The following is a 6000-nucleotide window of genomic DNA, read 5'->3' as shown; positions in this document are numbered from 1 at the left end:
ACGGCCAGCACCCCAATTTCCTTTCTGCATTGCTGATTAAAAGTTCTGCCTAGTGCTTGCATCTCCCACTACCCAGGAGTTTGGTTACTGCATGGATAGGTTACTACATTTGCGCATGCATCCAATGGCATCCTTTTCCTGGCCCCCTGTTACAACTAGTGTGCTCGTATTGTGGAGTTCTAAGTGCTATGGAGAACAACTGCAAGCAATTAAAATAATACAAAAAAACCTTCTAAAAGGAAAAAGTACACACACATACTCTGCAAAGCAACAGATTGAGCAAGAGATACAAAACGAAAGAACAAACACACAATCTCCTGCCCCATGACTATGTATGTGCCCTAGCTGATGTTATTCTAAGGCAAACTCATTAAAGTTAGAAGATCTAAATTGAGAGATCTGAAAGTTTTCCATTACCTTGAAATCTTGTCCAAGCAGCTAGCCATTTTTGTCTACTCCAGTGGCTATGGTGATCATCAAAATAGATCCCAAGAGTCACAAGGGAATCCAACAAAATGGATCCCTCTTCTGCCTGCCCACCTCCTCTGCAGGTCAAATCCCTTCTTCCTGGGGTTGCCAAGAAGATCTTATCTAGATTCTTTCAACCCACATCTCTGTCACCTTCTGGGTATCATTTCCCAGCCAACGTGCGAATTAGTCACCCCATTGTCTCCAGACAATTTGCTATTTGTATTTGCAAAGCTGTGATATCTCAGTTCTTGTTGGAGTCATTGATGTGATGGGCAGTCCTTGGAAGTACCTAATTTCCCTCCATTTGTTTACTGCTCACAGAGAAAAGCTTCTGAACCAAGTGTGAGGTCTGTATAGAGTCCAAGCCTCAAAATCAAATACATTTCTGTACAATTTTTTTAAAAGTGGACTGAAACTGATGGTCCACCTAAAATCTTAGAATCATCTTGAATCTAAACCAACATTTCCCTATTAGAAACAAATCTGTACAGAGAGTCCAATCCAAATTTCTCTATAAGATTTTTGGGGTACCCCACTGTGTTCCATGTGCTGTTCTGTGTCTTGAATCAAAATAGCACCTGTTGGAAACCAGAGCATGGATGACTACTTTGGCTATCCCTAAAAAGAAGGCTACTGGACCAGGAATACCAGTTGCTGTTGAGTGCAGCCAGGACATCTTGATCTCCCTTGCACTTTGGAATCTATCCTGAAATTATCCACAGCCCAGGCAGAGATGGATCATCACTCAAGCTAGATGTAGCTCATTCCCCTCTGCCATTCTTAAGGGCCTGCAGTTGAATATTCCACTTCAAGATAGAACATGTGCAGATTGTCAGGATACTGTTGAGACCCTCGAGCATATTATATTTTCTTGCCCGAGGTAAGCGTTACATAGACTCTCCCTACTTGTCCCGGCTCTAGGGAATAAAACTGCTGAATTTTTATTAGAAGTGCTCAAGTCAAAGACATAATGGAAACTTGACCATCTCTTCTGTATCAACCTTACGTGCTTTATCCAGTTTTATGTCCTGTTTTAACACCCGCTCTGACCTGTATTTTGTTTTGTTGATATGCCTAATTAAGGTCAAATGAAGATTGAAGAAGAAACAAAACTAATCCAAACCTGAACTGGAGAGTTAGAGAGTACCAATGAGCCCAATACAGAACTGCACCCAAATATTTAATGCAGATGCAAAAACTGTAAGCAGGCTATGTGGGAAGATCAGGAGTGTTATTGCTATTAAAATGATTTGGTTGCCACAAGTCCCAGTGGTCTCAGGCCAGGTCTCAGGCCCTTCAGCTTAGGCCAGGTTCCCTCTGGTTTCTCCTTGGCCCTTTTGAGGTTTTCTTTATTCTGCTCCCCTTTTTTTTCCTTTAAAGATCTTGTGCTGTTGCAAACCCCTTCACAGTAATGTGCCTGTGGAGACCATGTTGGGGACCATGATGTAGATTATGAACAAATACATTTGTCATGATATCTGAATGCAGCTAAAAGCTGCCAAGGGAAAATGAGCTGATTATCTGAACCAAATACTACCTGTCTATTTGAACGAAGCAATGGTAAGAAATGTATGACAGCAAGCTTGACTGTGTTACTGCTAAAGCTATAGAAACAAGCTGCCACAGGCTCCCTTTTGTTGTATTATAGGACAAAGTCTAGGGAATTGCTGTGGTGATGAAATGAAAGAGTAAGCCATTAAAATACAAACATTGATATTAAAATACAAAGCCATCACCAGATTCATTGTTGGGAAAAGATGGGAAATCTGAACACCTGTATCCACTTATTGTGTGAAGCAGCAGTGCAAATCCATTTTAGATCCATTGCTTGAAATCATGTTACAGCTAACGTCTCCCTCCTTGCGTATTACCTCAGGTCAACTGTTGCAATAATATTCAGCTCTGTTTCTGCTATGTGGATGTAATAGAAATTTTCACCTTTGCCCCACCGTCTTTCTCTAGCCGCATTCTGCTTTGCTCAGTTCTGTACTGCATCTAGGAACAGGTGTGAACTGAAATGACTAGTATACGCAGTTGATAAGCTGGGTGGGATCCCCCAAAATTCGGTGCCACTATGTTTTCTGTTTGCTTCTTTCATTTCCATAAGAAAGCACAAGATGCTTTGGGATCATGATTGTGTTAGGATACATGGATTCCAGCAATTATGCGTTTCTTCTCATGCAACTTGGTGATACTGCAAGTAGTTACATAAAATTAAAATTGCTGCTTAGAACTGAGGTGCTCTCAATCCTTTAAAAACCTACATTATCACACATAATGATGAAGATAAGTTCTTCACCTCACACACATTATGTGAAAGTTTCTTCTGTTCTTTCATCCGGTTGGGTGAGTTCAAAGTACTCTCTTTTTTATTCTTAAACCGGCAAAACTGAGGAATATTTCCTTGATTTTTAGTTTTCTGCTTTATATGCATCATTTACAGGATTGTAGTCTGAATTTTTTTTGGGGGGGAGGAGGGCCTGAGTATATTGGGGGTTGCCATATAGTGAAATGAAAAGTAAGCAATGGAATTTGAGGTAGTCAAAGGATTGGGAGGGATGGAACCTTGTGGTTATAGAAAAGGAAGACTTCAAAAAGGGGAAAAAACCCTGTTCCACTTTTTGCTTGAAGCTGTAATATATATGACCCAATTTTTTGTTTTGGAATTTCTTGTGGCTAAAAATAACAAAGCAGAGATATGAGGATTTGATCATATTTGATCCAATTCATACCTTTTGTTTTTCTTGATGATTCACTGTCTCCCTAATGTGGCCATTTGTAGTTACTACAGGCTTTGCTTAAATGTGCTTCATGGGAAAACTTAGAAATTGAGGACATGCAGCTAATTATAGTTAACAGGACATGGGCCCAATAAATAATGTGAACTATGACCTGTACTGATGGCAATTCAAATTAGCAATATTGTGTTGAAAGAAAAATTGTTTTCTGTTTAAAAGTGATTTACAACCCAGTTGAAATCAAGGCAGTGAACTGCTAGGGAAAAAAATCTGTTAAAAATCCTGATGATGATATAAAGTTTATGTAATCTATACTTTAATGTACTAAGGAATTGCGTAGCAGTCATTGGCAGGAGCCTTTGACTCTTATTGACTGTGCTGATAATAAAGTTAATTAATGCTCTAAATTTGGGAAATCAAAACCGATCTTGGAACATTTGGGATATGCTTTTCTAAGGGAACAGAGTTAAACTTAATATTTGCTGTAAAGTGGTGTTCTTTAACCCATCAGATCATTGTGTTCCTCTCTTGGTCACAAGCCCCTATTGAACTGCCATTTTGGGTGCATTTTGGAAGGACTTGCTGCCTGAAGAGATGGTTTCATGACTCTTCTCTTTCTTTCCTTGCATGCACGCATCCCTGCATACATACTAACAAGAGCAGCAGGATGGTCAAATGAGATCTCTAGGTGATGTAGAAGATATCTCCAGAGTACTGACTTTTTATGGAGAGAGAGGGAAACATTTGTGGTTTCTCATTTTATTCTGGTTTTGACTATTTTGGTTCTAGACTATTATGTAAGCCACCTTGAACCGCAAGAAGACTTGATGTGTATTTAACACCTTGAACCGCAAGAAGACTTGTGTGTATTGTCTTGTTCCTTTCTATGGTACATCTCCTGGTGCTTAGCTTGTATCTCCTGTCCTTCTGTCCCTCAGTCAGCTGCTCATGGTCCTGGTTTTGAGAACAGTAAGGTCATAAATCTGGTTTCCCTCTTTTTCTGTGACACTGATACCATATGCTGTCCAGTCACATTTTTTTCAGCTCCATAGGTTCTGGGGCAGGGAGGTAGAAACATTAAATACCAGTGCTCTAGAGACTAAATTCAAAGAAAGCTATATATTGGTGATAGGAAGTGTGTGTTGGGGGTGGGAAGTTGCAAGCATTGAAACATTCCAACTAGGAACTAAACTGAGGTTTAATGAAGTAAAACCATAAAATATATTTTAGCATTTCACAGAGGAATAGGAACCATTCTGGGCATTAATACCTGCTACAGTCCAGGGACTAGAAGGGGCTGACCTAGGAGCATGAGCTAGAATACAAAGGCAGAATAAGCAGATAGACTGCAAATATTACTCTGACAGAAACTAATATGGTGAATTGGGAAGCAAATAATATTGTCACAATAACCAGGACTGGGGGAGGTTCAATCTTGTGTTTCTGTCAGAGGTTCTTTTCTCCAAATACTCCAAACTCCAAATACTCCAAATACCCCAAACCGCTGAGTTCTCAAAGATTTTATTGTAAAATTGAAAACAAAGAAATAAACAAATTCCTGTTACAGAGATTTCCCTTTATGATTCTGTTCGGACCTCAAGCCAAGAGATGCTTCCCCAGGCTCGGTCCATAGTCATATTCCTCAATTTGCCTCTTTGTCTCAGTTCGTCTCAGTTTGCCTCTCAGGTAACTTCCAGTTATTGACATGTGCTTCTAAATTAATCCTTTGTTCCAAACCATTTGGCTGGCCAGTTTGGTTTCTCTGAGGATCAAAGGTTTTAACAGGCTGGTGTGACTTCCTTGGCTTCCTTCCTGAAGCCTAAACCAATTCATCACAGATATTGAGATTAATAGATTATGTGTGTTTTTGTGTTGGTTCCAAGACTCTGAAACCTACTGCTAAGTGAAACATGCTGAGATCCAGCTCTACTTGCATCTGGATGGGAATACTCTGTGCCCACTTCCTTATTTTCTGATCTCATCTTATGATCTTGCTGCTAAAAGATATTGATTTGGTTAGAGTTTACCATGAATTTAGTAAGTAGTGTTTTATTTTTATTTCTGTTATAGTTCACTATTTTGACTGAGATTTTGAAATAAATATTAAATATTATTCCTATTAAGTGGTTGCTGTTGGATGCAGATGGAGCAGCACAAGGATCTTCTTTTCCATTTTTCACATGGACAGTGACATGGAGGAGGTCTTGTATCTGATTTAATTGTCATGGAAACATTCCAAGTTAATAAATTCACAGAATTGGGAAAACAATTAGATAAACATTTGCTAAAAGAGTAATGTTTTTAACAATTCCACTTTTTCACATCCTGTGTGAATATATTCTACCGCACCACTATTTAAGAAATCTTAAGCAAAGGAGAATAGTCTTTTACTTGCTGCACCTTTCTGCAAACTAACAATGATCAGGAGGACATTTTTATAAAAGGATCAGAATTACAGTATAATGGACCAGCTCAGGAGGGACCAGTTCCAGAAGGGATAGTATTGTAGTGTATTGCTACGTTAATTGTACATCACTTCCCACCTTTTTTACTGGAATACAATATCTTTCACTTTATAACCCTTTCTTCAGTATTGTATGTCACCTGCGACAGTTCATTGCCTTAATTTTTTCCAGTACTGCTGCCTTAGACAGTGTTTTTCTGCTTGCACTGTGTTTCCAGACTTCAGTTCTCACCCCACTGCATTGTTTTGTACATTGGCGATCATTACTGTTTTATAAATTATTTTTCATATTTTGTAGTTTACCTTGAATCTCACTGAGAAAGATGG

Source organism: Sphaerodactylus townsendi, linkage group LG10 (genome assembly GCF_021028975.2).
Source record: "Sphaerodactylus townsendi isolate TG3544 linkage group LG10, MPM_Stown_v2.3, whole genome shotgun sequence".
Taxonomy (NCBI): domain Eukaryota; kingdom Metazoa; phylum Chordata; class Lepidosauria; order Squamata; family Sphaerodactylidae; genus Sphaerodactylus; species Sphaerodactylus townsendi.
The sequence above is the reverse complement of the archived record's forward strand: the minus strand, read 5'-3'. Positions refer to the sequence as shown.